The 22,436-nt window shown below is 36.4% G+C and overlaps 1 protein-coding gene across 1 annotated transcript in view; it reads left to right on the top strand.

Moving 5' to 3' along the window:
• Positions 1-766: 766 nt before the first annotated feature.
• The window catches only part of CSRNP3 (cysteine and serine rich nuclear protein 3), a 197,354-nt gene continuing 175,684 nt past the window's right edge, over positions 767-22,436 (top strand). Inside the window, exons 1-2 of the mRNA XM_045860726.1 lie at positions 767-793; positions 21,637-21,807. The gene's annotated coding sequence lies outside the window, so the exon portion shown is untranslated. The remainder of the gene's footprint in view (positions 794-21,636; positions 21,808-22,436) is intronic.

The raw sequence follows: 22,436 nt of genomic DNA, 5'->3' as shown, positions 1-22,436 counted from the left end.
TGTTGACTCCTTTTTAATCTTTAAAAAACTCCATTATTTATATGGACAAACTAATACCAACATTTAAGAAATCTAAAGTAATGCAAACCACATTATTCTGAAATATTGGAACAGTTTAATATTCAGGATCAAATATATTTTTCATACTGATTAGGCTCTGAAACTGGTTTTAAATGGAAAGAGTGACAAACAGAGGCTGAAATGCAAGTAGTATGATGCATCAATGTACAGGGTTTCAATTCATTTTATATATTTGCAAATTGTATGTGTATAATATTATCATGATGTTCAGTCTCAACTTTGTGTATCTGCATATCAAAATGTAAAATGACGAGATAAATTTTTTTCACTGAGAAAAATCAGCGGAAGTTGAATAAATAGGCGATTTACCTAGGTTTGACCATGAGTGTTTTGCTTTAATTACAGGTGGGTGAGGTGTTTGATTGTCCCTCTTTTCCTAAATACAAAGCAAGGCATTTTACTTCAGCTCAGTTCACCTACAGACATTTTTCATAGTTTGGAGCTATTCTTTGAAATACCTTTCAGCTCTTCATTCCTTTCTTCTCTATATTCCTTTTCTCCACTCCCTTTCTCTCCTAGCTGCGAGGATTTGTCCTCCAAAAGAGCGGGGATGGGAGGGACTAAGGGAGGGAAGCAGAGCAAGGAGCATGAGCCAGAGAATGCCAGGATCCGGCTTTTGTTATTGGTTGGCTGCCGCCTGATGGATGTAGAGGGAGGAGTGAAATCTTCAGTGTGATCCGACGGAGCCGAACTACAGAAACCATACTTACAGGTAAGAGCAAACAAGAGGAGAAAATTTTCTTTTTATTCAAAAGAGAATGCTTCTTAATTCCTACTGAGAGAGTTTTATGATTTGAAAATCATTCTGAAGACGTTTCCCGAAAGTATGTCCTTTTCATTACTTGAGGAAGCTTTGCGGAAATGTTCTTTCTCCCTGCAAAACCCTTAGCTGATAAAAACACCAGAGGCATGTCTTATCCTGGATAACTTCCTAAGCAAGGATTATTGAAGCAAAATTAACAGATAAATTGAGTCGTCATGTGCTTTTCTGGGTTTGTTTTTATATAAGCTTATGTACTTAGGAATCAAAGGAAGGGTGAAGAGAGAGCTTAGTAAAATCCACAGGTCCTGGGAAAATGGAGCTTTCTCTAAATATACAGTATAAAATCTCGTGTGTCTACTAATATTTGCAAAACAGTAAATGGTTTGGGAAAATTTTTGCTGGTTGTAGACCTTTTTAGCTCTAACTTAGAATGAGTGATTTATGTGTATTTATGCTCTTTTAACTTTCTCCTTTGATAAATCTTAGGCTGTTGAGTAGCTGTATCATTTTATTTAGTAAACATGTCTGTATTTATCAACATGCATGAGTCTTTAAAAGCTCAGAAGCCTATTTGTGAAAGATTAAACATTGCCATAAAAATTGCATCTTAATAGGCTAGTTTCATCACTAGTTTCATTTATCAATGAAATATATCTAGATAAGGATTCCATCACAGCGTTTATATTGTTGGGAGTATTTCTAGGCAATATATATTTTGAAGCTCGAAAGTTAAGATTTACTTTACCAGTGGCTGAGTGGCTTATATCTGCTAACATTGTCTTTTTTTTTTTTTGCATAGGGAAAATAGGAGAGTTCTAAATATGTAGACTAAATGACCCACAGTAAAGACATTAAAGGATAATTTTACTCCAAATCATTTTATTTTATTCTTATCTTAATACATAAATATAGGTCAATATTGGTATGATAACCTTTTTAAAACTGAGCTTCTTCTAAGAAAGATTATTACTGACATGGGCACATTGGCAATTAATTAATACTGATTGATTATGATAACACAATAACGGCCAATGATGTAACTGATTAGTTCATTTTTTTTAAAATACAGTACTTCTGAATGAATCACAAACTAGTAGGCATGAATATAAATAATTTTAAAGTTTTGGGGGAGTCCTGATTTTGCTTTTTGTAATTGGAGAGGTGGGTTTTGTTTTTAAATAGCAGACAAAAACATAACATTCCTAATGATACTACATACAGAGAATAATATGTTTACATACTTAAGTGTCATATTGACCCAAGCAAGTCCTCTTGCATGGCTCATTTTGAACTGTCTCTGGATTTCACAATTCATAGTGTGCTACTGAGATGTTGCCATGTTTCTCATTATAGATTCTTTTCATCTTGGTTTTTAAAACAAAATGATGGTAGAAATTAATCCTCTCCTTAGACTGAAATTTAAGATGATATATAAGACCAGGTATTCACTGCCTGATATATATTAGAGAAAATAAGTCAAGGCTGTTATGTTTTTGTGGAAATTATAAATTCTGAGTAGAGCTACCTCCAGGAATGAAGGGGAATTGATGAAAATTAGAGAGCAGAGTTCCACATGGTTTTAAATTATTCTGTTTCCTTGGAAACCAGCTGCTGCAGATGCATTTTGCTTTCTTTGGCTAAAAATATCATCCTTTTAATATTCGCTAAGGGAAAGGTTCTGAATAAAACTAGAGTGTATTGTTGCTGCTTTTTATAATTTCCTTAATGGTTCGCATATTTTGCATGAAATGAAGATAAACCCTTTCTCAATCAGCATTTGCTGTCATCCACTGGCAGACATATCTGCATAAGCCCTCCACGAGATGTACCGTATTTTTACTGCAGGGACTATGGGAAGGCGGTGTTGGGAGGAGAGAGAGAGCCTGCACTGGAGTGAAGGCATAGCAGATTGAGAATTTTTTTAACTTAAATATCCAGACCTTGTTTCATTAATGCAGTCATTTATTTTTACCTCTTTAATCTAACTAATATGTAAAAATTACACATCGTAACAACCTAAAAGCAGTTTAATATTAGAATTAAATATCATCTAAAACTATTTTATGTTATTAAGTCAATAAATTTGAAATTTAATAGGAATTATTGTAAATTCATATGTGTTCTTTTTGTTTCATTAGAAGGATTTTGCTTTTTTGGAAATAAGTATTTATTTTATGAAAGTTTTCTTTATAAGTAATAAAATTTACAACTATCATATTTTACCCTAGGCAATTTCTTACAACACTTTCATTATGATTTTTTTTCTCTCAGCTACTTGGTGAGGAGAGAAAATCATCATAAAACTGTTACATTTTTCCTGTTTTATTGTAATTTAGATGAGATTTCTAAATCTATTTTCTCTTTTGCCACTTGTTTTTGACATATAATACTTTATTTTCATATAAAGTTTGTTTCTTACACTTAATCTTAGCAATATAGCAAATAAAGTATCACATGCTCAAACCACGTTTTAATACATTTAGTATTTAGCCAATGCATTACATGAAGTTAGATAAATTTAGTATGTATGTGATATTTCAAAAAGAGGGTAATTGGAAGTATTTCATTTTTATCAATTAACACAAGCAAAACCCTTCAGTGGCAGCACTTTCAGCATAAACACAATGACATTAAAGAGCACGCTAACAACAAATCAGACTAGTAAATGGATTATGCAACCTGTGCAAATAACCCTTATTTCTGGCACAATCAAAATTATCCAGTGTATTTACAGTCCCTGAAAATAATGCATTGCATAGTCTTACTCTCAACTGCAGATCATTTTTAAATAACTTTTGTTAGTAGTGTCTCTTTACTGCTTTACGCTTCTTTATTGGCTAGATTCAGATTCATAGGTGAGTTTACATGGGCCTCTTAAGTATCACAAAATGTATTCAGGAAAATGAAATTTAATAGCTTCCTCTGTAACATAGATAGACAACTTAGTATCTATAATGAAAATATGCTAGTTTGGCAAATAGCCCTACATTGCTGGAAGTGGAAGGATGGGATTTAAAAGAAATAGAAAACGTTCCTGGCTGGATAGCTCAGTTGGTTAGAGTTACACCAAGGTTGTGGGTTTAATCTTCAGTCAGGGCGCATATAAGAATCTAGCAATGAACGCATCAATAAAATGGAACAACACACTTCTCTCTTTCTCTCTCTCCACCTCCCATCCCCCCTCTAAAATCAATAAATAAAAATTAAAAAAAATTATGCCAATGTGAGAAAACTTAAGTCAGGTTTCACAATGTTCAAATTATGCTGTATACTTTAGGTAATTCAAACAAATGGAAAATCATGTTAAGAATTATACTGTGGTAGGTCATAACTGAAAAAGATTTGATCAGAGGTTACTTATGATATAGTAAATATTTAATTCTTAATAGTATAATATAGGGCTTATATAATATAGAAAGGCAGTTGATTCAAAGCACCATTATTACTCTTTATTTGCCATCTTGTAAATTAAGGACCAAGTAATGGATTTAATTATCAAGCTAATAATCACATTTGGATGTTTCACATATCTCTTTGAAGCAGTTGACAGATCATTGGATTTCTGTCAATTGTTTTGATCTCAGTTATAAGACACTAAGTAGTTTGACCTGAAAATTGTTGAATGAACATACTCTGAGAATACAGAGTCAATTTAAGCTTTTGGAGCATTTAATTCAAGGTAATGATGACCTTGATAAAGGTCAATACTAATTCTAAGCATCATACTTTAGCAAGAAAACCACTTGACATGAGTTCAAATTTGTCATTCACTTTAGTCTCAGGGCTGAAAAAAACACATTTCAGTATTTCTGCTGGCTCACATGCACATTTGCAAAAATGTTATTTTATTTTTATTTTTTATTGTATTTTTCCCATTACCATTTATTTCCCTTATACAACCCTCCCTCCCGCAACTGCCACTCTGTTGTCCATGTCCATGAGAACTTTTTCCTTCCTGTTCAATCCCTCCACCCACTAACCTCCAACTCCCACTAGCTGTCATCCTGCTCCACATCTGAATCTGTCTCTGTTTTGCTTGTTAGTTCAGTTTGTTCATTAGATTCCATATATGAGTGAAGTCATATGGTATTTGTCTTTCTCCAACTGGCTTATTTCACTTAGCACGATGTTCTCCAGGTCCATCCATTCTGTCACAAAAGGTAAAATTTTCTTCTTTTTTATGGCAAAGTAGTATTCCATTGTGCAAATGCCCCATAGCTGTTTTATCTACTCATCTAGTGATGGACACTTGGGCTGCTTGCATATCATGGTGACTGTAAATAATGCTGCAATGAACATAGAGGTGCTTATCTTCTTTCGAATTAATGTTTTAGGTTTATTCAGATAAATTCCCAGAATAGATTCACTAGGTCAAAAGGCAGATCCATTTTAAATTTTTTGAGGTGTCTTCATACTGCTTTCCACAGTGGTTGAAACATTCACCCTTCCCACCAACAGTGCAAAAGGGTTTCCTTTTCTCCATATCCTCACCAGGATTTGTTGTTGATTTATAGGTGATAGCCATTCTGACAGGTGTAAGGTGATATCTCATTGTGGTTTTAATTTACATTTAGCTGCTAATTAGTGACCTTGAGCATCTTTTCATATGCCTATAATGGCCATCTGTATGTCCTCCTTAGAGAAGTGTCTATTCAGGTCTTTTGCCCATGTTTTAATTGGATAATTTGGGGTTTTGGTGTTGATTTTTTAAGTTCTTTATAAATTTTGGCTAATAACCTTTTATCAAATGTATTGGCAAATATATTCTCCCATTCTGTGGGTTGTCTTTTTGTTTTGTTGATGTTTTCCTTTGCTGTGTGAACACTTTTATTTTGATGTAGTCTCATTTGTTTATTTTTCCTATTGTTTCCCTTGCCTGAGGAGATATACCAGAAAAAAATATTGCTATGAGCAAAGTATGAGATTTTTCTACCTGTGTTTTCTTCTATGACTTTCAGGGTTTTGGGTCTAACATGTAAGTCTTTGTTAAAGAATTTTATTTATTTATTTTTAGAGAGGTGAAGGGAGGGAGAAAGAGAGGGAAAGAAACATCAATGTATGGTTGCCTCTCATGTGCCTCCTACTGGGTACCTGGTCCACAACCTAGGCATGTGCCCTGATCGGGAATCAAAGCGGCGACCCTTTGGTTCGAAGTCTGGCACTGAATCCACTGAGCCACACCAGCCAGGGCTAGCATGTAAGTCTTTCATTCATTTTGAATTTGTTCTTTTGTGTGGCATAAGAAGGCAGTCTAGTTTCATTTTTCTGCATATATCTGTCCAATTTTCTGAACACCATTTATTGAATAAACTATCTTTGGTATAATATATGTGCTTGCTTGCTCTGTTGAATATTAATTGACTATATATGTGTGGGTTTATTTCTGGGGACTGTATTCTGTTCTATTGATATATGTGTTTGGTTTCATGCCAGCACCATGCTGTTTTGATTACTATCACACTATATTAGGTAGCATGATTCCTCTAACTTTGTTCTTTCTTAAGATCACTGTTGCTGTGGTCCATATAAGTTTTTGAAATGTTAGGTCTAATTCTGTGATATATGTCATTGGTTTCTTCATAGGAATTGTATTGAATCCATAGATTACTTTGGGTAGTATGTATATGTTAATGATGTTAATTCTTCTTATCCATGAACACAGTATGTGCTTTCACTTAATTGTAGCTTCTTCTATTTCTTTCTTCAGTGTCTTCTAATTTTCTGAGTACAGATCTTTTACTTCCTTATTTATTCCTAGGTATTTTATTCTTTTTAAAGCAATTGTGAATAGGATTGTTTTCTTAATTTCCCTTTTTATCACTTCCTTATTGGCATATAAAAATACAACTGGTTACTGGATCTTAATTTCGTAACCTCCTATTTTGCTGAATTAATTTATCAGCTCTAGTAGTTTCTTGGTGGTTCTCTATGTACAGTATCATGTCATCTGCAAATAAAGACAGTTTGGCTTCTTCCTTTCTAATTTGCATGCCTTTTATTTTTTCTTCTTTTCTGATTGCTACGGCTAGAACCTTCAGTACTATATTGAATAAGAGAGAGGTGAAAGTGGACATCCCTATCTTGTTCCTGATCATAAGTGGAACACTTCTAGTTTTTGCCCATTGGTATGATGCTGGCAGTGGGTTTGTCATATATGGTCATTATTATGTTTAGGTATGTTCCCTCTATTCCCACTTTGATGAGAGTTTTTATCATAAGTGTGTGCTGGATTTTTATTAAATGCTTTTCTGTATCTATTGATATGATCATGTGGTTTTTAAATCATTTTGTTTATGTGGTATATCACATTTATTGATTTGTGAACATTGTACCAACCTTGCCTTCCTGGAATAAATCCCACTTGATAATAGTGTATGATCTTGATGTATTGCTGTATTGGTTTGCTAATATTTTGTTGAGGATTTTAGCATCTATGTTCATCAGAGATATTGGCTTACAATTTCCTTTTTTTGTAGTGTTTTTATCTGTTTTTACAATTAAGACAATGATGGCCTTGTAAAATGAGCTTAGGAGCCTTCTCTCCTCTTGAATTTTTTTGAAATACTGTGAGAAGGAGAGGTGTTAGTTCTCAGAATGTTTGTTAAAATTCATCTGTGAAGCCATTTGGTCCAGGATTTTTGTTTGTTGGGAGTTTTTTTTTTATTACTGCTTCAGTTTTACTAAATATTCTGTCTATTCAAATTCTCTGATTTGTTTCAGATTTAATCTTGGAATATGCTATGTTTCTAGGTATTTATCTATTTCATCCAGGTTGTCCTGTTTGTTGGCATATAGTCAGCAAAAACAAAGGATTGTAAGAATTTTCTTACAATCCTTTGTGTTTCTTTTGTGTCAGTTGTTATTTCTTCTCTTTCATTTCTGATTTTATTGATTTGGGTCTTCTCTCTTTTTTTCCTGATGAGCTGGTTAAAGCTTTGTCAATCTTGTTTATCTTTTCAAAAAAACAGTTCTTGGGTTTATTGATCTTTTTAATCATTTTTAGACTATATCATTTATTTCTGCTCTGATCTCTTTTATTTCCTTCCTTCTACTCATGCTGGCTTAGGTTGTTGTTCTTTTTCAAGTTCCTTTATGTATAAAGTTAGATTGTTTACTTAAGCTTTTCCTTGGTTTTTAAGATAGGCCTATAATGCTATGAATTTCCTTCTTAAGATTGTTTTCCCTGAGTTCCATGGATTTTGGATTGTTGTGCCCTCATTTTCATTGTTTCAATGTATCTTTTGATTTCTTCCCTGATCTTGTTGTTGACCCATTTATTGGTTAATAACATGTTATTTAGCTTCCATGTATTTGTGTATTTTTCAGTGTTCTTCTTGTGATTGATTTCTAGTTTTATAGCTCTGTGGATAGAGAAGATGCTTGATTTGATTTCAATCTTCCTGAATTTATTGAAGCTTGTTTTACATCCAATGTGTGATCTATCCTACGGAATGTTCCATGTGCACTTGAAAAGAATGTATATTCTGCTGCTTTGGGTTGAAATGCTCTGTATATATCAATTAAATACATTTGATCTAATGTGTCATTTAAGGCCGCTGTATCCTTATTGATTTTCTGTTTGGAAGATCTATCCATGGAAATCAATAAGCTGTTAAAAATCACCTACTATGACTTTTATGTCTAAAGTTTGCTTTACATATGTAAGCACCCCTATTTGAGTACATAAATGTTTACTAACATTATAGCTTCTTGTTGGATTGTTCCATTTATCATTATGTAGTGTCCTTCTTTGTCTTTAACTGTAGACTTGATTTTAAAGTCCATTTTGTTGGATATAAGTACTGCTTTACCAGCTTTTCTTACCCTTTTCATTTGCATGAAATATCTTTTTTCATCTCTTTACTTTTATTCTGTGTATCTTTTGTTCTGAGATGGGTCTTTTGAAAACAGCATATATATGGGGCTTGCTTTCTTTTTTTAAAAAAGATTTTTAATTATATATTTTTAGAGAAAAGGGAAGGGAGGGAGAAAGAAAGGAAGAGGAACATCAAATGGATCCCTTCACATACTCCAAACTGGGGACCTGGCCCACAACCCTGGCACATGCCATGACCAGGAATCGAACTGGTAACCTTTTGGTTCACAGGCTGACACTCAATCAACTGAACCACACCAGCCAGGGCAAGGGTTTATTTTCTTATCTATTTAGCTACCTATGTATTTTGATTGGTACATTTAAGCCATTTATATTTAAAGTGATTATTAATAGATATATATTTACTGCCATTTTTTAAATTATCTTCTTTTTTTCCTTTTTCTTCTTGAAGCAATCCATTAAACATTTGTTTCAGTACTCATTTGGTGTAAACAAACTCTTTTAGAATTTTTTTTTGTCTGGGCAGTTCATTATTTCTCCTTCAATTTTAAATGATAGCCTTGCTGTGTAAAGTAGTCTTGGTTGTAAATCCTTGCTTTTAATCACCTTGAATATTTCACACCAATCCCTTTTGTTCTAAAATATTTCTGCTGAGAAATTAGATGACAGTCTAATGGGAGATTCCTTGTAGGTAACTAACTGCTTTCCTCTTGCAGCTTTTAAGATTCTTTACTTTTCTTAAGCTTTGTCATTTTGATTTTGATGTGTCTTCTGTAGGACCCTTTGGGTCCAAATTGTTTGGGACTGTCTGAGCTTCCTGGGCTTGTGTGTGTTTTTGCTTGACCAGGTTAGGGAAGTTTTCGGTCATTATTTTTTCAGATAGGTTCTTGATCCCTTGCTCACCCTCTTCTCCTTCTGGTGTTCCCATGATGAAGATATTGTTGTGCTTCCTGTTGTCCCAAAGGTTTCTTATATTCCCCTTATATTTTTTAATTCTTTTTTTCTTTTTACTGCTCTGCTTAGGTATTTTTTGTATTTCATCTTCTAAATTCCTGATTCAATCTTCTGCTTCATCTTACTTACTGTTTTTTCTTTCCTGTGTTTTATTTATTTCAGATATTGCATTCCTTATTTCTGACTGGTCCTTTTTTATGGTTTCTATGTCTTTTTTGATGAATTTGAGTATTATTTTAATCATTACTCTAAACTCTGTGTTAGATAAATTGCTCTCCTCCATTTCATTTAGTTCATTTGGGACCTGTTCCTTTTGGCTCCTTTTTTTTGTTTGATTTTATGTATTGGGTAGATCTGCAAAGATTCTGGTGCTGAACTATTTCTGACACTGCCTGTGACTGGCCCTGACCAACCTTTTTGGCGCTATCAGCAATCTACGGCTTGTGCTCCCTCTGCTGTGCTTGGGGTGTGCAGACAGAATCAAGCTGCACACCAAGGCTGGCTTTTACCAGCATCAGGCCTGGGGTAGGGTTTACTAAAGTCTCAGAGCTCCAAGAGATATGATTTTGCCTGTAGGCTTTCTATTAGGTTTTGTCTCTAAAATATTCTCCAGCTTTATACTTCTTCAGCCCAGCTTAAGCTCCACAGGTTGGGGTGAGAAGGATTCTTGCAAATAAGACAGTTGCTTTCCCCCCAGCCTGATTCCACTTGGAAAAGGAGTGCTCTACTGAGAAAGATGGCTACTGCTACATGGGGAATAACTGAGCACAGAGATCATGGAAGCTGACCTTTCAGCTCTCTCTCCAGCCTCAATTTGTATTCCTCAGAAGCTCCACTCTAGCTCCACAGGGCAGGACAAGAGGGATTCCTGTATGTGGGACTATTGCTTCCTATGAGGCTGGTGTTGCATGAAGAGTGGTGTTCTGCCTGAGAAATATGGCTTCTTCAATATGGGGAATGACTCTGCACAGGAATCTTGGCAGTTGTTCCTTCAGCTCTGTCTGCAGAGCCACCAATCTCAGGCTCTACTCATGTGGCTACTGTCTGCTCTGCCCTCCCTCTGCCAGAACCCAGGGCGAATGGCTGCAAAGGAATTTTGGTGCATTGTCCCTTTATGAGGCTCTCTGCATCTCTAGGTGTCTCTCCCTGGTGAAGAGAATCTCTCGGCTTTTCACAGCCAGATGTTATTTGGGTTTCTTTCACGGTTCCGGTGCTCTATATTGAGGAGCCCAGCTTGGGGTTTAGATCACACACTTCTCAAGGGGAACCCCACTGGCTGCTAATATCCATCCAGTACTTCAGCTGCCACCCATGGGAGCCCCACCATCCCTCTCACACTTCTGCACTCCATACCATTCTCATTGTGGTGAAGTGGTTTCTTTCATAAATACTTGGTTTTAAGGCTCCTCTCCAGCTGGTGTTAAGCTGGTTATTCAGGATGGTTTTTCTCTAACTTAGTTGAAATCCCAGTTTGGTTGTGGAAGGAGGTTAGTGTAGCCTCCACCTTCTCTGCTGCCATCTTTGATCCCCAATACTGTTTTAAACAAAAACATAACCACCAAGTAAAAGTAGCTCTTAAGTAATTTTTATATTTTTAAATAATATTGCCTATGAAGTTATGTGGCAAATACTCACTTGATTTTCATTAATTTCCTTTGAATATCTTAGTTTTTCATTGCCCTAGAAGTGTGGGAGTGGCCTGTAGAGATAATTCCTTCCTGGATTGCTCATTTTCCTATGGAAAAAAAATAAGACACTGGGAAAGATAGTCCCACGGTGATTGTTTCAGCAGGAAACTGGATCATTTGCTTAGGCCAAATAACAGGCAAATACTATGTGCTTGTATTAGATATTTGGATATAATGCATTAAGTGCTGAATGAAAGCAGAGTTTAGGAGGACTTTGAAAAGTGAGCAAACATGGTGTGGCCAGATGATTTGCAATGCACAACAGCACAGGAATTTTACAATTGCACAGAACTCCCCACTTTAGATCCGCCCTTGGTATTTTGTGAGCCTGATTGCTTTGACTTATTGTCACAGTGCCCTTGATTTTTTGGGAGTTTGCTGTCAGGGTCAAAAATGCATTTTAGTTTTGTTTTCTAGTAAGTGTTCATATAGTTAGTTGTTATCATGTTGTAGATATATTATATTACATTTAATAAATGACAATTTCCTAAACAGGACTCCTGAATGTATTTACAATGATTTTCATTTCCTTTTCTATCCCACTTAGGCTGGCCACAGAAAATCAATATGTATCATCCATCCTTACCCAGGCAATATTGGTTATAATGCTTTCAGATTATTGAAACAGAATGATGCTGGGAAAGGTTTTCAAAGGTTATTTTTTAAAAAATAGCTGCTTTGCTTTCTCATAATTCCTTTCTTGTAACTCACTAAAATCATAATGAAAATTTTATATTATTTGGCCACTATGATATCTGAATCAGTAAGAGGCTGCAAGTAGACTCTCTCATGCTGGCCAATAAAGTCCCCTAGGGCTGAGTGTCATATGACTAACTCTGAGCTTGGAGATTCCATTATAGGCTTTTATATTCAGAGATCATCACACACCTTATGGGCAGGGCCAATGAGAGCAGCCTCAGAGCCAAGTAAGGCCTGTTCTCGGCTCCCGGCCATGGCTTTTTTGTGTGGTCATTACAGTCACTTTCCTGACCTCTTTCTATAATCTTGTATTCAACTACCTCAATTACAATTCTCAGTAGCAAGGGGTTTCTTTTTCTGTTTATCAACAACAGCTAATATAATACCTGATACATACATGTGCCCCCTAAATTGTTTTGCTAATTGAATAAATGTGTGAATAATCTTGTCAAATAATTATCTTACCCTTTGTTTTTACGTACCAAATGACAGACACTCATTACATTCTTAGATAGTCCCTTCCTTTCATGTGCTTCCATGTTAATGCCCTTTAATGTGATGACTTCCATGTCACATAAGTGTAATTAAGCCATGTCAAATTTTGTATTGCAGGCTTTTTATTGTATGAACTCCATTTGAGATCTCCTACATTACCAGGAATTTCATCTGTATGCTTTCCCCATTTCATGATTCTGCACTCTGCTGTTTTGTAATATCACTATTCTGCTTCTGATATACACATACACACAGGACATCATACACTATTGCATCAATGGATTAATTATAAATAAATTATAATTTTATATTAATTTTTAATAAAAATGTTAAGTAATGTTTGTGTAAGAAAATATAATAATATGTATTATACCAGTCTATGAGCACTCTCATGCATGTACTCATTCAACGAATCACCACAATATTTGATTGCAATTAAAATTTTTCAGCAATATTGTTGTTCTGCTCTGGATCCACTTTCTGCCATCTATATCATTTTCTGGTAAATAATTCCAAGCCATAATGCTTAGCAAGTGTCAATGCTGAATCAGGTACAAGGAAACCAATAGTGCATGCTCAGAGTTAATATAGCTATTTTACTGGAGTTTAATATGGCAGAAGGTAAAGGTAAGCAGATAATATGGGACTGGAGGAAGTTTCTGCCACAGCCAGGTAGAACTGACAAAAAAGTGGATGCTTTGACCCGATGTGATATCTGGGTGTCTGAAGATAAAGAGTGAGTGCTAATATACCAAAAATGTGTTCAGTTCATTTGTGTGGGAAGGATGATTCAGTCACAGAGTCAGCAAGTCTGTTTCTAAAAATGCATTCTCTGAGGTAATGGGGTCTTGTAACTTGGCTTACCTATTAGTCCTTTAAGTAGTGCAGCATAATGATTGATGGGATGTGTAATGGACTTTGCAGTCATACAGATTGCAGTTCAGCTCCCAGACATGGCATCTTACTGCCTGTGTAAATTTGGACAAGCTATTTAAACTATCTGAGCCAGTTTCCCTTTCTATAAAATTCAGCTATCTACTTGTGTGATATTGTAAAGATTGAAAGGTCTATGTGGAACATTTTTCCCCACAGAATTTGGGACACAGGAAATGTGTGCAAGTTTAGTTGTTATTGCTAGTCATTCTTTTTGTTTATAAGTCAAGAATAGGAGGAGCAAAATAGTTCCCAGGGTTTTTTTTTAAAGAGATTCTATTTATTTATTTTTAGACAGAGGGGAAAAGAGGGAGAAAGAGAGGGAGAGAAACATCAATATGTGGTTGCCTCTCATGTGCCCCCTACTGGGGACCTGGCCCACAACTCAGGCATGTGCCCTGACTGGTATTTGAACTGGCAACCTTTTTGTTCACAGGCCCACACTCAATCCACTGAGCTACACCCTCCAGGGCTAATCCCCAGGGGTTTTAATAGCTTCCTAAATATTACTTCTCATTAAGGAATTACAAAAATATAAAAACAAAAATTCTTCTACATTAGCTAGTTTTTCTATTTTTCCATATTTCTAATTAAATCATTGGTCATCAATTGGTTAAGGTGGTATTATATAAGATTGTAGAATTGTGAAAACCATTCTAGCAGTGAGACAATTGTCAAGGGTCGAGGAAGAGTGTGACGATTAAAAGTATGCTGATCAGGTGCTAAAATGACTGGGTTTGAATGCTGCCTGTAGTTTTACCTCTATGACCTTGACCTCATTATCTGACTTCTCTGTTCTTCAGTTTTTAATCTGAAAATGGTATTAATAATAGTGCTTACTTCATGCCCTGGCTGGTGTGGCTCAGTGGGTTGAGTGCTGGCCTGCAAACCACAGAGTCACTGGTTCAATTCCCAGTCAGGGCACATCTCTGTGTTGCAGTCGCAGTCCCCAGTAGGGGGCACATGAAAGGCAATCACACATTAACGTTTTTTTCCCTCTCTTTCTCCCTCCCTTCCTCTCTGTCTAAAATTAAAAATAAATGAAATCTTAAAAAATAATGCCTGCTTCATATGGACATGATGAAGACTAAATGAGTTGTTATATGTTATATTAGTTTTCTATTGCTATGTAACGAATTACCACAAACTTAACAGCTTGAAACAATGTCCACTTACTAGTGTATAGTGCTGTAGGTGAGAAGTCCTGCACAATGTGGCTAAGTTCTTTGCTCGGGGTTTCATAAAGCTGAAATCAGGGTCAGTTTGACTGAATTTTTGTCTGATCGTTCTGGGGAGAAATCTGTTGTACATCCAAGTTCTTGTTGACAGAACTCACTTCCTTGTGGTCATAGGACTGAAGTCCCCATTTTCTCCTTGCTGCAGCTAGAACCGCTCACAGATCCTAGAGACCACACACATTGCTTGTTATGCAGCCCCTTCTATTTTCAAAGGCAGCCACAGAGTCTCTCTTGCACTGAATCCTTCCTACCCTTAATACCTGACCCCTGCATTCAAAGTGTTCATGTGATTGGGTCAGACCCACCTGGATTTATCAGGTCATTGATTTGGGACCCTGATTACATATGAAAATTTCCTTTCCCATATGAGGTACACAAAATCATGGGAGTGAAATTTTACCATGTATATAATCCTGGGATTATACAAAAATGTACACCAGAGGGCGGGGAATCTTGAATTTCATCTTAGAATCCATCCTAATATTGTACCTATATAAAATGCTAGAAAGTGCCTGGCACAAAGTAAGCACTGTATGTGTGTTAGCTCTTAATGAGTATCTAAAAGATTCACAGCAATGTTTAAAATAACAATGTCACAGTGATGTCAAGCTGATGATAAAGTGGTATCCCAGTTCACCATTAAAGATACAAATTGGTAGAGACTTCCTGCCAGGTTACTTGACAATGTGTATTGAAAATTCAGTAATTCCACTTTTAGAAATTCATCCTAAAGATATAATCAGAATTATTCACAAAGACACAGGAAAGAAAATGTTAATTACATGGTAATTTATAATAAATACTTTTAAAAAAATATTTTATTTATTTATTTTTAGAGAGGGAAGGGAGGGAGAAAGAGAGAGAGAGAGAAACATCAATGTGCGGTTGCTGGGAGCCGTGGCCTGCAACCCAGGCATGTGCCCTGACTGGGAATCGAACCTGAGATGCTTTGGTTCACAGCCCGTGCTCTATCCACTGAGCTATGCCAGCCAGAGCAATAAGAAATACTTTTAAAAAACCAATCTCCCTTAGAATTTCAGTTGATATTATGGCATGGCTATTCAGTGAGATGCTATGTAGTCTTAAGCACAAAAATAAAGACCAAATAAAACATAAACATGTGCTTCTGGAAATTATTTAATGAGAAGGGAAGGTGCTCATGTAATAAGTGGAATGTGCTCATGTAATAAGTGGAATGTGCTCATGTAATAAGTGGAACATGCTCAAGAAGGGAAAGTGCTCATGTAATAAGTGGAAAAGGCATAGGTTACAAAATTGCATATATAGTGTTAATCAATTCATACTCCTTCCTGGAGTGGGAGTTGGCCTTTTGGCAAGACATGGTCTCTTGGGAACACATCCTGACAAGTCTCCTCAGATTGCTGTAGGTGGAACTAGCTTCTAGAGACTTTTTAGGAGCCCCAGCATCCACATGGAGTTGTAGGGGGGATTTTAGTAAGACAGGGACACTTGACTAGGTCACCCTGACACTGGTCATGCCCATTCAACCAGGGCATCCTCAAAAGAAGACTTTGTATCATTTCCCCTAATTTCCTGTGCTGCTGCCATCCATTCAATGCCTCAAAGTGCAAATGGTGTGGCCTGGTGTCTCACTCCTAATTTATAGCCCTCCTTTATGCTAAACTGGCTACGTTACACTCTGAGCCAAGGTTTTAAAGAATTGTTCTTGTTTTGTTTTTGCTATAATGTAAGGCATCTGGAATACATGATAGGTACCAATGATGAATGGAGAAGTTAACAATTATTAAGAAATCACCTACAGTGCACATTCTAACTCTATAAAACAGCCACTGTTAATCCCATTTTACAGGTGAAAAAATGTTGGCCTGGAGAAATTAACTAACTTGCTGAAAAACTTTAAGAAATGGTGAAACCAGGTTTTCAAGCAACTGGCTTTGCCCTCTTCATTATTCCAGTAATTACTGGTGGTTCCTGGGACTCCTTATATGTTTAAAAATGTCCCCAGGAAATTTTAACAAATCGGCTAGTCTAAGTCCCACTGTAGTACACATCACCACTTTTCTGTACCTGAAGTCAAATGCGTGGTAAATATAAAGACTGCTTTTTCTCTCCTAAGTGAGATCTCTCACATCACCAAATTGCCCATTTTTCCTTTGGAGATTTCCTTCCATCCCTCTGTGACTCTCCCATGTCCTACTTTCCCCTCTAAGTTCCCAGGACCATTTACTTTCACTTTTATCCACCTTTATTCTGCATCCATCTCTGGCTTCAATAATCTGCCCCCACTCGTGTTCTAATGTTTATCTACTAACATCTGGTAATCAACCCATGCCCATGGGTAAGTTACTCTTCATATTAGATGTATGGAGAAAATTATTTTATATACTTCTCAGAGGAATCATTAGATATAGGATTAGTAATAATACAGTATTCTCTGGAAATTATTTAATGAGAAGGGAAGGTGCTCATGTAATAAGTGGAATGTGCTCATGTAATAAGTGGAACATGCTCAAGAAGGGAAAGTGCTCATGTAATAAGTGGAAAAAGCATAGGTTACAAAATTGCATATATAGTGTTAATCAATTCACACTCCTTCCTGGAGTGGGAGTTGGCCTGGGATAGATAGATTAAGCAAATCCAAGAAAGCACCTGGGAAACAAAGAACTGTATTAAATGATCCTGAAATAGAATTCTAAGACTTTTGACTTCTAACAAATACACAACAGGTATTGTAATCTCAGATGCCAGAAAATATAAATGTCATATGTACTTCCCTCTGTTTGCTAATAGTGTCTTCCAGCCATGTACTCTCCAAACAGCATTCTGTGTTATAGGGTGACTCCTAATATTGCTTAGGATTGCTTTCACTTGACATGCAGATGGGACATTCTCAGTCAAGGGCACTTAGAGAAATTGTTTTCTCCCTCATTCTCTCTCCCTTCTCACCTACTACTACAGATATCTGGATAGGGGTAGCAACTTAATCTCTCACAATTTAGCTTCTCCTGCATGATTTCACTATCCGTCACCATGGGAATACTTGTAACGTTGCAGTTTTAGCACTGCAACCAGAGTACACTGCAGTGGGATCAGATTGGCAAAAACAAAAGAAGATCAGTCTCTTTTGACAAGTGTCTCTTATGCTTTGGGATTTTTTCTCCTACCCTTTTCTTTGTGTTTACTTAAATATCTAATCATACAGTTCTCTTTAATGACTTGCTACAAGATTCTTCAAGGCCATCAGAAACTAAAAGCATAAATGTGAGCAAATTCATACACAAATTATTAACATGAATTTCATAACAGTTAAGAAATAAATCCAAATAGTTTCCGATAACTAATAAACAAGGTATGTCAACATTTGTTTTAAACCATCAAGAGCTCCCAGTTTTTACAAGCAAATCTTCTAAAACTTTCTGAAATCACTTGAAAATAAGAGAGTTTCTTCAACTAAATAATGATCACATTAGGTCACCAAGTGACTATTTAAGTTGGAAACTGGCTTTCAAACAGTGATAATCTAGAGTCAGAGTCCTATAATCTCGGCAATCAAAGGCAGCGGTTGTGTGTTTGACTTTTTAAAAATCTTGAATAAGTAACTTTAGGAATAATGGTGGGTAAAATAGTTATTAAATTATTGCCTCCATTCTCCCACAAATAAGTAAATCTTTGGTAGTGGTCACCATCCATATATTCCTTTTTATCTACCAAATTAAAAATTAATTCTTTTAGCATGATAAAGAAAAGCTTACTTTTTCATTGTTAATTTTATTTGCAAGGTGATCCCACAGAGTGGTGCAGTGTATCTGAACTGGTCCTATTTGAAACCTGGTCTGTAAGATGGCTTCCACTGACATAAATAATTGGTAAATCTAGAGACAGAGGTGGTTCTAGGTAAAATTAAATAACCAGCTTGCTTTGGGAAGCACTTTGACCTTCCATCTCCTTCTAAATTCTTTCCCCTGAAAAAACAAAAAAAGAAGCAAACAAACAAAACAACTAAGGACCTCTCTAGCTATCCGACTCATCAGATTTTCTAACTTGAACTGCTCCTCTGAGCCACTAAGTACTAAGAATCTTTCTTAATTCTGAATCTTTTTGTTCTCCTCTCAAAGCTACTTTCCCCCTTACCATAGCCCCTCTGTCTTCTTATGAAATGACAGGATAATGAGGCTCCTTTTAAAATATAAACCAGGTCTGTCACATAAGCCCTGTAGTGTGGCCTTCTCTCACTAGAACAATAGCCAAAGTCTTCACAAGCTCCACACAATATGGCCCAAAACCTGTCTAACCTCATCACCTACTGTGCCCAGCCCAGGGCCTTGGCACACACCATTCCTTTTGCCTGGACTGTTTTTTCCCCCCAATGTCAAAATTGCCCCCATCCCCACCCCTCCATGTCTTTATGCTTTCTCACTGTGACATTAGCTCATCAATCAATTAAAAGCAGAATGTTCTTTATCAGCTAAACTTGTAGTCACTTACCATTTAATTGCTTATATTTCTCTATAACATTGATCTCCATATGACATGTTACACATTTAATTTACTTACCTGCTTATTATTTGTTTGTCTTCACCCATCAATACCAAGTAAATGAGCACCATTAAAAGAAAGGTTTTTTTTTCTTCTGTGTTGTTATTTTATTCTCTAGTATCTAAAATAGTCACTGATACATGATGAAAGCTCAATAGATGTTTACTGAACAAATAATAAATGGCTCTTAAACAAAAGGCAGCAGACAAGCAAGTCTCTTTTCTACTGAATGGCATAAGTGACTGAATGACATTTTTCAACAATCTGAACTGAGACATAGTGAAAGAACAAGTCAGTTGGCGTTCAGAGTTGAGATGTTCAGATCCATTGAGGTACGGGCAAGTCTGTCAGAATCTAAAACCCATATGCCAGCTGGGGATATGAAGAAGCAGAAAGTACAGAAGCAGAAGAAGCCAGTCATCAGAAGGACTCAGAACAAATATATCCTAAAGAAAAGTAGCTACCAAAATTGAAGGAGACTCTGCAGTCACTGAGGGGCATAAGGAACATTTTCCTTATCCCGTCCCAAGGCTGCTGCTACTTTGTAAAGAAAGTCTCTCTAGTTAGACTTGCCCCTTACTACCAAGAGGGCACAGTTTGGACTGCCATACTGAAATTTGATGGTTGAAATTGTTGTCTCTTCTTGCTAGCATATATTGTGCAGGTATCCTTTGTAAAATAAGTTTGTTCTCCCAACTGAAGTATCTCTAAAAGGTGTTGCAGGGTTGTATTGGGCTAAGGGAGTATTTTGAATCCTTACTCTATTATCCCTTCCAAGTCATGGATCTGAACCATTCTTTGTGTGTCCTATAGAGCCAGTCCAGGTTGAGCTTTAAATAGAACAGACTGACAGCTGTCAGAGGGGAGTAGGGTTGTAGGTCTGAGTGAAAAAAGGTGAAGGGATTAAGCCAAACCCCCCCGCAAAAACCCAACTCATAGAGACAATAGCATAGTGATTGATTACCAGGGGGAAAGAGGGAGGGGGGAGGTAGAAGAGGGTAAAGGGGAATAAATGGTGACAGAAGGAGACTTGACTTGGGGTGGTGAACACACAATACAATATACAGATGATATAGAATTGCAATGTCACCCCAATAAAGTCAATACAAATCAAGAAATTAAAATAATAAATTATAATGTAATCTAAAAATTGCTCCTTTAATTTTATAAACAAAATTAGCAAGGGAGAAGAAGATGAGGACTGTGAAACCTGAGGAGGTAAGGACTGCTCCTGCATTTTAATGGGGCACTGGTCAGATTTTAGAGGAGATCAAATGGGGAAGGCATGGAGCGGAGGCAACCCAGGCTTGAGCGGCAGGTTCTCCCTTTGGTCTAGACATGCATCTCCTGTTCTCCACAGGTCATGCTACTTACCACCTATTGTCTCCTTGGCTGTGAGACCATTTTTTTGTTGTGCCTATGCTATCATTGTTGTGCCTGTGCTGTCATTTCCCTTAGGGTAGAGAAATCTTTCTTTATACCTTTGTTACAAATAACAGTAGATGAAAGAGAAGACTAAGATCACTGCATAATTATATTACATCTGACACTCCTCATTGAGGTTACCTGCATTTGTAGGAATTTGTATTTGCAACTGCGGATCACCTTAATAGCTACTCTATAGCTCTGAATAAATTATTATTCTCAGAGGTTTAATGACTCATCTAAACTGACATTAACAAATTTTTTTAAGTGCATCAGGCTACCTCTGACTGGCTTTCCCTGACTGTGTTGATAACTGAGAGTGAAGACTTAAATTGAATATTTTACCCAGTAAAATATTTAGGGACTGTGGTTTACCCTATATAAAATTTACTCAGCCAGCCTCCTTGACATAGGACTCAAGTATTCCCTATAGCTCTGCTTAATTGACTGGAAACATGATGAGGCATCTAAATTCTGCAGGTATAGCCATTCCTAGCAACCAATTTGATTTTTGATGGACAAAGAGCCCCAGGAAAGTAGATGCCTTTGCACTGAGAAAAAAGACATTCCAAGCAAGATAGACGTGCCCTAATCAGTATGCTCTGGGTATGACAGCGTGCAAGAGAGTGATCTGTTTTGTTCTGAACTCTGGCTCTGTCAAAGACAGCACACGGTTTACCAGAACAAATCAAATACATGTATTTGACTCCTGTTTCAATGTTTGGTAACACTGAAACATTTCTTTATGCAACTCTCTGATTCCACATTGTTAATTTTGACTTTTTATCATGAAATACTGTTGTCAGATGAGGGTACAAATAATAATCAAGGTATAATTGTTTTTCAGTGCTTTCAAACATTATGGAAAATATAATTTTTGCATGGATATGATAATATGGTAGATGTCATTCAAAAAATCACAGCTCCCCAAAGCAATTTGGAAACCTTGACTATGCAATCGGTGGTCAAATATTAAAGTGTGTTGTTGTCCCTGTTCTGTTACAGGTACATGTGACAGCACTGCAGCTATGAGTGGAATTTTAAGGGGGAAGTGTGAAGAAGTTGACAGCTCCTCACTCTGTTCCTCTGCGAAGGAATCAGATGATGAAGTTTTTAGCTGTGACAGTGCTGACAGTGTTGATAGTGTCTATCCGTCCACTTCTAATCATTTCACTGGTGAGTGTCTGAAGCCGTGTTTCAGGTTCGGCTCCAAATGTGTTGTGTGGTCGATTCTTGGAGTTTCTTTGTTTATCTGCTGGGTTATACCTGCTCTAGAGTTTGAAATGTTCAGATGTACTTGCAAAACATGATGTCATTTCGCTTAATTATCTCAGTAGTATACTTCTGTTCATCTCTATGGAGTGAGTATGAGAGGCAAAAATGAGTTCAATCGAAGGTAAGCAGGTAGAAATTGGAAATGATTTTGTATGTATCTTCAACTTTCTGAACCAAATCCATTTTTAAAAAATCTAATTGAGTCCTTGGCTTGTGTGCCTCAGTGGATTTAGTGCCGTCCTGTGAACTCAAAAATCACAGTTTCGATTTCCAGTCAGGGTACACGTCTGGGCTGCAGGCCACGTCTCCAGTTGGGAGTGTGTGAGAAACACCAATCAATGTATCTCTCACACATTGATGTTTCTTTTCCTTTCTTTCTCTCTCTCTCTCTCGCTAAAAATAAATAAACAAATTATTTAAAAAATCTAATCGATTGAGATCTTTTGAACTTCTATACTGGCTAATGACTTGTGGAATACTTGCAGTACTGAGTACAACAGATTTACTTCCTAGGTGAGAAAATGATGTTT

The sequence above is a fragment of the Phyllostomus hastatus genome, unplaced genomic scaffold (assembly GCF_019186645.2).
Source record: "Phyllostomus hastatus isolate PE091 unplaced genomic scaffold, TTU_PhHast_1.1 phas_contig_1, whole genome shotgun sequence".
In the NCBI taxonomy this organism is placed as follows: Eukaryota; Metazoa; Chordata; class Mammalia; order Chiroptera; family Phyllostomidae; genus Phyllostomus; species Phyllostomus hastatus.
The sequence above is the reverse complement of the archived record's forward strand: the minus strand, read 5'-3'. Positions and strand labels throughout refer to the sequence as shown.